The following is an 11426-nucleotide window of genomic DNA, read 5'->3' as shown; positions in this document are numbered from 1 at the left end:
GGAGGAGATTGCTTCAAAAATGAAAGTAAGAGTGGTGTTGGTGCAGCTGTTAGCAATTTGGATTTTAGTTAAATCTTGCCTGGTGGACAAAAGTAGAACGTATGCTGCCAAGTTAGAAAATTTTTCCTGTGGCCAGGCGGGGCATTTTAAAAGAGATTGTCCTAATCACCCGTGGCCAACTACTGCAGCTCCCGTGAGATGTCCAAAATTATGTCCACAGTGTTGTAAAGGCTCATGCAGCAGAAGCAGAAAAAGGCAAACGAGAAGCCAGCAGAGGAGAAGAGAGTCTAAAGAACAAGAGAGTGAGGAGGGAAGTTCAGATGAATCATCTGACAGTGGAGAAATCAGAGAGTGGATTTGCTCCAAGGGCAGATAGATATTCTGGAGGCTTTGTGTCATGTGCATCCATGCTATTAGGAAATTGGAGTCATGATTTTGATAGCAAGATGAAAGAATTATGGGCATCCATTGTTGCAGTGAATAACATCCATGTGGAGATTACCACCACTCAGCAGTGGTTGGAGATGATCCAGGGGACCTTCAGCTTCCTCAAGGATTGTGGAGGGATGGCCTTCTGGGGATTTTTGCTGTGTGCTGTATGTGTTGGTATGCTGTGGTGGATGATACGCACCGCAGGCGGGCGCAGGCTGACCAATGACTGTTGACTCAAGCTATGGCAGCTATAGAGTCAGGTAATTCGCACAGGCAGGCACAGGCTGACCAACGACTGCTGACTCAAGCTATGGCAGCTATAGAGTCAGGTAATTCGCCCCATGTTTGGCTCAGTATGATGGGTCGTTAATCCATGACGGGTAAGACTCTCACATGTGCATACCAACCTAAGACAGGGTGGTGAAAATGAGTTCACCACACCAATGATGGGTAAGGATGTAACATGGTTGAGGGCATCGCAACAGATGCGATACTGGAGCCATTTTAATTAAACAAAAAGGGAGATATGTGGGAAGTGGGTGTGACCAAGCCCCGTGATCCCTGTTTACCAAGAACCTGAGCCTGCACACTTGGACGATCCTGTGCTGCCCACCTGATGAGTCACTGGCCTATCACCGTGCACCCTGGCTGAACTCTGATTGGATCCAGGAGAGCGGGGGAGGGATTAGATCAGAGGACTGATGAAAAACAAAAACAGGATGAGCCCCGGAGGGAAGAAGGAGAATGCTGTTTTGAGAAAGCTGTTTGAGAAAGCTGTTTGAAAAAGAAGCTTGAGAAACCTGCCTTGGCATTTGTGTCATTTTTTTTTTTCCTGTCTCTGTCAGTCGGAGTTTGGGGTTTGTGGCACCCCTAGTGGTAACAACTCAAAATTTCAGTACATACATTCATTCACCAAGTGGTCATGAACCATATAGGCAATAGGAACCTGCTCTTTGTAGACTGAAGCTCATATGTTAGCAAGTCCATGTTCAATGTAAGGACTCTTCTGTATGGCATACACTAGTTAGCTAGCAGGAGATAGTGACACAAAAGATAGTCTAAGTCCTTGTATTGATCATTCTCATCTTCTAGTCTAAAACTCTATAGCAAACAGCCAAACTAACAAAAGCATTCCCCATTATGATAAGAAATTAATGAACTAGCTGGGCACTCGAAAGGCAGAGGCAGGCGGATTTCTGAATTTGAGGCCAGCCTGGTCTACAAAGTGAGTTCCAGGACTGCCAGGGCTATACAGAGAAACCCTGTCTCAAAAAAAAAAAAAAAAAGAAAAGAAAAAAGAAAAGAAAGAAAGAAATTAATGACCTAAACAATTGATAACTTGCTTGCTTGATGTATGGAAGAAACAAAGAGTCCAGAAAAGGCAAGATGGGTACATCATCAAAAGATTATTCCAGATAAAGGGACTGGCAAGTTGGACATTCTGGAATGAGAATCCAGGCAAGGACCACACTGAGTGAGGGGAGTGAGCTTATATACTTTAAAAACCTACTTTAATAAGGGTTCTTAAATGCTTCAATCTCCCTTATAGCCCACAGACCAAAGGTAGGGGAGGAAGATAGCTAATAGCACAAAGGGAATGTGGACCTCTTTAGAAGTAGTTCTTTGGGGGCAATTCCAATCTTCCTTGTCTACAGTCCAGTCCACTAGCAAAATACCAAACAAGAATCAGCAGCAGCAGCTGATCCAGAAGAAACTGTGAGGCTCTGCCGATCAGCAAGAGTCAGCCAAACAGCAAGAAGCAGTAGACTATCGCCAGTTCTTTGGGGTGCTTTTCTCTACAAAGTTACTAAGTTACAACAAGTAAAGATCAGAGAAGACAGCAAGACTAACCAATGCCAGAGCATCCATAGTCCACTGTCTGTTGGGATACATTTGTATCCTTTCCAAACATCACATGCCCTCTCAAGTGTCTGCTCCAGCAAAACATCTCATTACCTTTCACCCAGCAGCTTTCAGAAAAACACCACATATCTGTTCTCAGCAAAACATCATCTCAGCTTCCAGAAAAACATCACATGACACAACTGAGTCTCCAATGAAACCAGACAGTTCCACTTCAGAGGGGATTTGTGACAAGCCAGGTTCAGAGAAGTAACAAAAGTGGTCTGTGTGGGAACTTAAGGATTCTGATGAGGAATCTAAATCAGGAGAAGGTCACTGAAGAAGTCACTGCTCCAGTTTATGCTCCAAGTGGGACTTGGGGCCAGTGAAGTGGCTCCAAGTTAAGTGAAGGTTCTTGCTGCTGAGCCTGACAACCTGAGTTTGATCCCCAGAACACCTGATGGAAAGACAGATCTGACTCCTGAAGACTGCCCACTGATCTCCACAAGTGTGCTGTGATACATGCATGCCTATTCATGCACACACACACACACACACACACACACACACACACACACACAGACACAAATATATGTAAAAAATAATTGAAAAAATTCAATGAAAGAATCTATATTTTATTTTCTCAAACATCTATGAGGTTGCTCAGATCATAAACCTAGAAAGGCTTTGTGTCTCACAATGTATCTTTTGTCTACATAGGTATATAAGAAAATAAACACTAAATAAATTATTTATTGCTTTATTTAGTTGATCAGCTGAAAGTATTATTGATTCAACAATAATTTAATATCCATTTTGTGATGTCTTGATTTTACTGATTTTTTTTGTCAATTCTTCAGTTCTGTCATTATTTTCTCCTTCCTGTCTCTTTCAATTTCTTATCTAGAGTATTCCAAAACAAATATTGTAAAATATGGAGAGACATGATGAACATTTTTGTTGGAAAGAAATGAACCTTCCAAATGTGTTTTCAGCCTATGCTTGCAGCACCCACAGTGGGGAGGGGAATTGAAATCTGAACGTGATGTGGTACTTAGGCAGAGCAGATGATGCATTTCCTAAGTTTCCCCATGTATTTATTATATGTGATAGCCCTATCTACGCTGTGCAGTTGTGCTTTGAGGATAGGCTGATCCATTTCCTGCAGCAAGCTCATGCATAGAAATGGCCATTGAGTCAGCTCCAATTCATCTCAGAAGAGAAGGTGACAAATGCTGTTTTTACATTTTCATTCCAGAGCATCAAATTCAATTTACCCCCAAAAGGCTATCTCTTTGGCCCATACGATTTCCTTTCCCAGAATGCTCTGAGTCTGTGTGCACCCATCTTATGATCCATATATCCATTTCACATCGTCTGTGTAGAGTCCCTTGATTGGTCCCATTTGATCTGGAAGCTCTCCCTTCAAACATCTAAGCAGCACCTACTGGTATCACCATTTGCCTTGCTGTCATCAGCGACTTTTGAGCAGAATCACCATATGAATGTCATCTCTTCCAGTCTCACAGTCACCAAATGCAGAGACGGTGCTTAGTGCAGTCTCTGCCAACCCTCTAGAGGTCAGGCCATGGCCCTTCATGGGTTAAGATTCCAGAATTGCAAAGCTGAGTAGCCTGACTGCTTTGGAAGCCTTGCTTGACTCTTGCATAATGGGACATAGGAAATGGGACAGAGAAATAAGAGAAGAAAAATGACTCCTAAGTTAAGAAGATGAGTATGGATCAAGTTGAAATGAGATGGGCAAAACTTGACAGTAGGCACTTCTCGGGTCTGGGGTCTAGTTCCTCTTGTGGCCAGATGGCTTCTCTTTTGGCTCATCCTTCATACTGGCCATTCTTCAGCCAGCCTGTGCGTCTTTTTTTAGAAGCACAGCTTTAGAATGCGTCCCTAGTGGTCAGCCTGGTGGCCCCATTCTAGGGACCTTTCTAGAAACAGACATGAAGATTGCTGGACTCGGGCTCCCTTTGGCCTGTGTCTTACCCAGTACACGCTCGCACTTGGGGTGGTTTTTCTGGGCTCTGACGGCTCACCCTACTTTGCATCCTCCGGGAGTAGCTCCAGATCACCAGCTTCATGAGCAATGATGACTATGGACAGAGACCCAATGCCTTGTCATTGTTGCCAGCCCTTTTGAAAACAGAGGGCAGGTCAGATTCAGGCTGCAGCAAAGTCTGATGGTTGGGTGGGACCTGTCTTGCCCAAAGCATGCTAAGGACCTGTGGGGGGCAGCATTGCCCTACAACACATGTTTCTCTGTCTTTCAAGGCTGTGCTCTAACCTTGCTAAGCATTTGCAGTTTCCAAATAATTTATACAATATGAAGTTATTTAAAAGGTAAAGAAATTGGTGGGGATGATATGAAAATACTCATGAAAGTGATTATTATAAAATGTAAAAATGACCTGTATTCGGTCTGATCTCTAGACCATTCCTCTGTTTTTCCCATTTTTTCCTTTTATTGAAAATAGATTATTTTCTCATACACATATCCTAATACATATCCTAATTGTACTTTCTAGTCCCTCTGTTTACTTCTCCCAACCCTGCTCCCCCAATACTTTCTGATTCTCATTAGATATGAAAAGACTTTTTAAGAGATAACACCCAACATGACAAAATATAGTAAGATAAAGCAAAACCCATCATATTGAAATTGGACATGGCAACCCAGCAGGAGGACAAGAGTCCAAAGAGCAGGCACAAGAATCAGAAAACTCACTTATCCAAACGCTCAAAAATCCCATAAAAATACTAAGCCAGGGAGACAAGAAGCCTGCATCTGCGCAGTGGCTATTTAGGCTAGGAGGGAGCAGATTTTGGGTTCCACAGCACTGCAGCTATGGCAGAGTCCCCTGAGCAGCTGTGGCAGTTTTCTGGGACAATCCTGATGAGGTCCTAAAAACTGGATAGACTTCAAGGGTCAACTGGCCAAAGTATTCATGGGAAATATCAACCAGCTGTTAAAGTCTGTCCATAAAGAACGCAGATTCTGCTGGGTAGCAGTGACCCACGCCTTTGAACCCAGAGCTCAGAGACAGAGGCAGGTGGATCTCTGTGTGTTTCAGGCAAGCCTGGTTAGCAGTGAATTCTAGGAGAGCCAGGGCTACACAACAAAACACTGTCTCGGAAAATCAAATCAAAACAAACAAACAGACAGACTCCAGCTTTGGAGTTCACTGTCAGGTGTGTCCCAGGGAGCACCTCTCTGCATAGCACTGAGTTTCTGGCTGTGATGGTGCGAATCCTTCCGCCAGGAGGAGGTCAGTGGAGACAGCTGTAGTTAACAGTGAGAGAATAAAGATGGCCTCTAAGCTGTGTTCGTTTGTCCCTGACTCTGTCTGGCCTTGAGGAAGTAAATGAGTTAACAGTGGAATCCTTAAGTCCCGAGGAGGTGCAGTCTGTACAGGACTACCTAGGCTGCCACAGTGACAGCCCATTCAAGTCACTGGCAAGAAGCCAAACTTTGAAGTGGGCTCTTCTAGCCAGCTGAAGCTTTTCATCAACGTGAAGGCTTCTTCAGTGATGCCTGTGGTGGATTCTGCTGCTGCGGAGATCCGGACCCTCGCAGCCAATGATGCAGAGGATGGGAGCGAGGATCTCGTTGTCACAGATGAGCTGCTAGATCCAAACGATTTGAAGAAGCCCGATCCAGCCTCCCGGAAGGCTCCTTCAGGTGGAGAAAGGGAAAAAAAAAGAAGAAATAGAAAAAAAAGGAGGAAAGCCTGTAAGAACTGCATCTGTGGTCTTGCAGAAGAGCTGGAAAGAGTGAAGTCAAAAGCGCAGAGCCTCCGACTGTCCACCTGTGGAAGTTCCTACCTGGGTAGCACTTTCGACTGTCCCTACCTTTTGGATGCCAGCCTTCAAGCCTGGAGAACAGGTGCTCCTAAGCAACAGCAACCTCCAAGACACATAGGAGGAATCTCAAGCTCACATACCTCCTCCTCCATCCAACTCCTGTCCCTCAGCTCCCGCCGCCGTTGCCTCCTCCCACGTCTGGATTCAACCACTCTGAAAACACTCGCAGGGGGAGGCTTGGGGCAGAGCAAAGCTGCTGGGGGAGTGGGGTATGTCCTCTGTACTGAAAGACCAAACTATGAGGAGACCTATCTCTTAATAGAGCTAGGGGAAGGGGGTGTGCCCTAAGGGACTCTGCTCCTGACGCTACCATGCTGACCCTCTCCACCCTTCAGTCTAGCTCCCACTGAACACTTAAGCTGTGTAAGCTCCAGGCTCCACTCAGTGGTGGTGCTGCCGCCATCTTCTGATCTTCCTCAGTAAGTAAATCTTGGAGCCATGTGTCATGTGTCAGAGGGCTTCAGGGGCACCAACCAAGTCCCTCCCCCAGTTGGTGTGCTCCATCCAGTGTCCCTCTGCCCCTCTTACCTCATCCCATTTTGCTGTACTGTTATATCTATGTCCTGTCATCTTTGGTAAACAATGGGTATTAAACTTTCCTATTTCTATAAAAAAACAAAAAAACAAAAACAGAACAAAAGCTATAATATACACGCAAAATACCTGATCCAGACCCATGAGGCCCTGTGCTTTCTGCTTCAATCTCTGTGAGCTCATATGGGACTTGGCTTGGTTGATTTGGAGATCCAAGATTGTTTTCCTGATGCCCTCCGCCCCTCTCTGGTTCTTACATCCTTCCCGCCTCCTTTTCTATAGGGTTTCCTGATCTCTGAGGGGAGGAATTTGGTGGAGACATACCATGTAGACTGAGCACTGTCTGGTGGTGGGTCTGTGCATCTGTTCCTGGCCGAAGGAAGCCCCACCGATGATGACTGAATAAAGCACGGATCTATAAGTATACCCGAGTATCAGTACAATTCATTTTATTGATACTTTCCTTTTTTCATTTTTAGATCAGTAGAGTTTGGTTTTACCCCAGGTCTCTATGTGGGACCATGGAAGGCAGCCTGTTTTCTGGTTGAGCTAGGTTAAAACCCCAGAGACCCAGCAGATAACTCTGCAAAGGACAGAAGGAAGTTTGCCACGATCCCAGATACTAGGCTCCTGACGTGAGGCCTCAGCTCCATAATTCTGTGGCTATCAGTCATGCAGGGCAATGCCCCAAGCCCCTGGTATTCTGTCTGGACTCCACCCCCACAGTTACCTGGCAACAGTCAGGTAGGCCTGGCCCACTATAAAAGGGACTGCTTGCCCCCTCCTCCCTCTCTTCCTCTTTTCCCTTGCCCCTCTCTCTTGCCCGCTTGCTCCCCCTTTCTCCTCATTCCCTCCCCTCCTCTCTCCATGTGGCCATGACCAGCCTCTACTTCTCTACTCTCTCCCTCTCTCTGCCTTTCTCTGCCTCTACTACCCTCCTAGCTCCCCTTCCCACCATGACAATAAATGCCTCTTCTCACTGTGACTCGCTGTGCTGGAGCAGTAGAGCAGGCCTTCCTCTAAAGAGATGCACCTAATTTCACACAGGAGGCCTCTCTGTGTCCCCAGACATGGCTCCCACCAAGCCAAGCGACCTGCCCGAGTAAGCCAAGGACTCTTCTCCCTGCAAGGACCAGCCGGAGCTCTCATCCTGCCTTTTCCCCTTCGACCCCAGGCTAACGTCAGCCTGCCGGTCCCCTACTCCGTGAGGCGTCTGTGGTGTCCAAGACCCTAAGAACCCGCCGTCCCTGGCCTGTGGACCCCAGAGCCAGCTCTTCTGTGGCACCCAGTGGCGTCTGTGGTGCCTGAGAGTCTGAGCCAACTCAGGCAGTCTGCAGGGATCTAAGACTGAGCCTCCCTCCCCACCCCCTGAGGGGTCCTGTGGCTTCTCACAGCCCGATGCCTGCCCAGCGCTGTGGGGTGAACACATTCAAACTTCCCATGTCTGCCTTGCCCAGTGGCCCAAGCCCTGGGCCAAACGTGGTGCACCACTTTTAACCCACATCTCTAGGCCATCTAGTTTCTGGGTCTTGATTATCCTGGAATGTCTTGTATGGGTTCTGTCTCATAGAGTGGGCCCTAAGTCAAATCAGGTATTAGTTGGTGTCTTAGTCAGGGTTTTACTACTGTGAACAGACACCATGACCAATGCAGGTTTTATACAGAACAACATTTAATTGGTCTGGCTTACAGGTTCGGAGGTTAAGTCCATCATCATCAAGGTGGGAACACGGTGGCATCCAGGCAGACATGGTGCAAGATCCGCTGAAAGTTCTACACCTTCAACTGAAGTCTGCTAGCAGACTACTGACTTCCAGGCAGCTAGGATGAGGGTCTTAAAGCCTACTCCAGCAGGGCCACACCTTCTCCAACAGGGCCACACCAAACCACCATAGTTGGTATTTCCATAAATGCTGTGTCACTGTTACCCGATGCATATTTTGCAAGCAAGACAGACTGTAGGTCAAAGGTTTTGTGGCTAGGTTGGTGTTTACATTTTTCTTTAGGTAGCCTGCGAAGTACCTTCCTGAACCAAAGAGACCAGATTGCAGGGGTGAAGGCGCCGCTTGGGCGCCAGCTCAACTTCTCTCTGTTTAGTGAGTTGCATGGGTATTGCCCTCTGCAATGGGGCACTTTATGGAGAACAAGCCTTTCTTTGTTTTAGCATCCTGGGTTGTTTTAGAATTTCCATGGGACCCCCTTCTGCAAAAAACTCAATTAAATGTAACCTAGCCGGCTGCTGGAAGCCTTGTTGGGTAATAAAAGATGGTCAGTTGAGACTTTGTATCCCTCAATATTAGGAGTCCTCATTAGGATCACCTACATATTTTTGAGGAAGTTTCCACTGCACCAGGTTTCCACGGCACCCCTCAGATGTCTCTTAATTCCACCAGTCTTTCCCCTGTTCTCTCTGTCTACGCTCTCTCTCCTCTCCCTCCCCACCCGACCTTCCTGCTTCCATCCCCAGCCACCCCCCAGCCCACCTATAAAATCTATTCTATTTACCAGGGAGATCCCAGGGAGATCCCAGGGAGATCCCTGTGTGTCCTCAGCCCCCTTGGCCCTTCCTCCTTATGTGACCTCTTTGGGTTTGCAGATTGTAGCTTGGTTTCACGTACTTAACAGTTACTACTCGCTTATAAGTGAGTAACTGAGTATTTCTCTTTCTAGGTCTTGGTTATCTTGCTCAAGATGATTGTTTTTGTTTTTGTTTTTTCTAGCTCCATCCATTTTCCTGAAAATTTCATGATGTCATTTTTTTTGACAGCTGAGAAATACTCCATTGTGTAAATGTATCCAATTTTCTTTATATATTTTTCTGTGGAGAGGCATCTGGGTTGTTTCCAGTTTCTGGCAATTACGAATAAAGCTGCTGTGACCACAGTTGAGCAAGTGTCCTTCAGGTAGGATGGAGCATCCTTTGGATTTATGCCCAGGAGTGGTATAGCTGAGTTAGATTGATTTCCGATTTCCTGAAAAGCCATCACATCAATTTCCAAAGTGGCTGTACACGCTTGCACTCCCACCAGCAATGCAGGAGTGTTCCCCAGGCTCCACACCCTCACCAGCATCTGTCCTTTGTGTTATTGATCTTCCTTGTAAACAGATGTAAGATGAACTTTCAAGGAGGCTTTGGTTTGTGTTTCCCTGAAGGCTGATGTAGTTGAATATTTAAGTGTTTCTCATCTATTTGAGTTTCCTCTATTGAGAATTCTCTGTTTAGATCCCTATCCCATTTTTAATGGGATTGTTTGAGTTTTTGATATGTAATTTCCCAGATTCTGTAAATACTTTGGAAATTAGTCTTTTATCAGATGTGGAGTTTGTAAAAGTCTTTTCTCATTCTGTAGGCTGCCACTGTGTCCAAATGACAGTTCTTTGTCTTACAGGAGCTTTCCAATATCATAAAATTCCCATTATGTGTTGATTTATGGTGTTCTGTTCAGAAAGTCGTCTTCTGTAATGATGCAGTCAAGGCTATCCCCCCACTTTCTCTTCTGCCAGGTTCAATGTATCTGGTTTTACGTTGAGGTCTTTGATCCACATTTTGTGCAGGGTGATAAGTATGGATCTATTTGCATTCTTCTACATGCATACATCCAGTTAGACCAGCATCATTTCTGGAAAAGGCTTTTTTCCCCAGTGTGTAATTTTGGGTTCTATATAAAAAAAATCAGATGTCCATATGTGTATAGATTTATCTCTAGGTCTTCAATTCAACTCCATTGATCAGTGTGTCTGTTTTTATGCCAATACCATGCAGTTTTTATTATGATAGTTCTATAGCACAACTTGAAGTCAGGGATGGTACCAGCAGTTCTTTTAGTGTTCAGGATTGTTTGCGCTATCCTGGATTTTTTTTTCCCACATGAAGCTGAGAATTGTTCTTTTAAGGTCTGTGAAGAATTGTGCTGGAATTTTGATGGGGGTTGCATGGAATCTGTAGATTGCTCTTGGTAGAATGGCCATTTTGACTATGTTAATCCTACCAACCCAGGAGCAGGGGAGCTCTTTCCATCTTCTGATATTGTCTTCAATTTCTTTCTTCAAAGGCTTGAAGCTTTTCATCATACAAGTCTTGTTATAACAAATCACTGGCTTCGTTACGTTACCCAAGGTGCTTTATAGTACTTGAGGCCATCATGAGAGACATGGCTTCCCTGACTTCCTTCTCATCCCCTTTGAATATGAGAAGGCTACTGATTTTTCATGCATCAATCTCTGGTCTCTGAGAATACATCTGTCCAGGCCCTTCTAGCTTTTAGAGTATCCTTTGAGTAGTCAGGTGCAATTCTGATTGGTCTGTCTTATTGCTACTTGGTCTATTCCCCTGGCGGCTTTTAGTATTCTTTCCTTGTTATGTATGTTTAGTGTTTTGATTGCTGTGTGCTGATGGGACTTTCTTTCCTCACCCAGGCTATTTACTGTTCTGTAGGCTTCTTGTGCTTTGATGGGCATTCCTTTCTTTGGGTCAAGAAGTTTTTTCTTCTATAATTTTGTTGAACATATTTTCTGGCCCTTCAAATGGAGAATCTTCCTCCTCTTCTATTCCTCTTATCCTTAGGTTAGTCTTTTCACAGTATCCCACTTGTCCTGAATGTTCTGTGTTGGTGAAGCTTGCCTCTGGAGTTCCTATTCTAATTCCTAATCTTCTCATTTCCAGGACTCCATCAGTTTATGTTTTTTATACTAGTGCTATTTCCACTTTCAGGGCTTGAACAGTTTTATTCATTTCCTTCCAT

At 45.2% G+C, this 11426-nt stretch overlaps 1 pseudogene; it reads left to right on the top strand.

The window, feature by feature from the left end:
- The first annotated feature begins 805 nt into the window (after window positions 1-805).
- LOC110332624 lies at window positions 806-6208 on the top strand (annotated as a pseudogene).
- The last annotated feature ends 5218 nt before the right edge of the window (window positions 6209-11426 follow it).

The sequence above is a fragment of the Mus pahari genome, chromosome 1, assembly GCF_900095145.1.
Source record: "Mus pahari chromosome 1, PAHARI_EIJ_v1.1, whole genome shotgun sequence".
Lineage (NCBI taxonomy): Eukaryota > Metazoa > Chordata > Mammalia > Rodentia > Muridae > Mus > Mus pahari.
The sequence above is the reverse complement of the archived record's forward strand: the minus strand, read 5'-3'. Positions and strand labels throughout refer to the sequence as shown.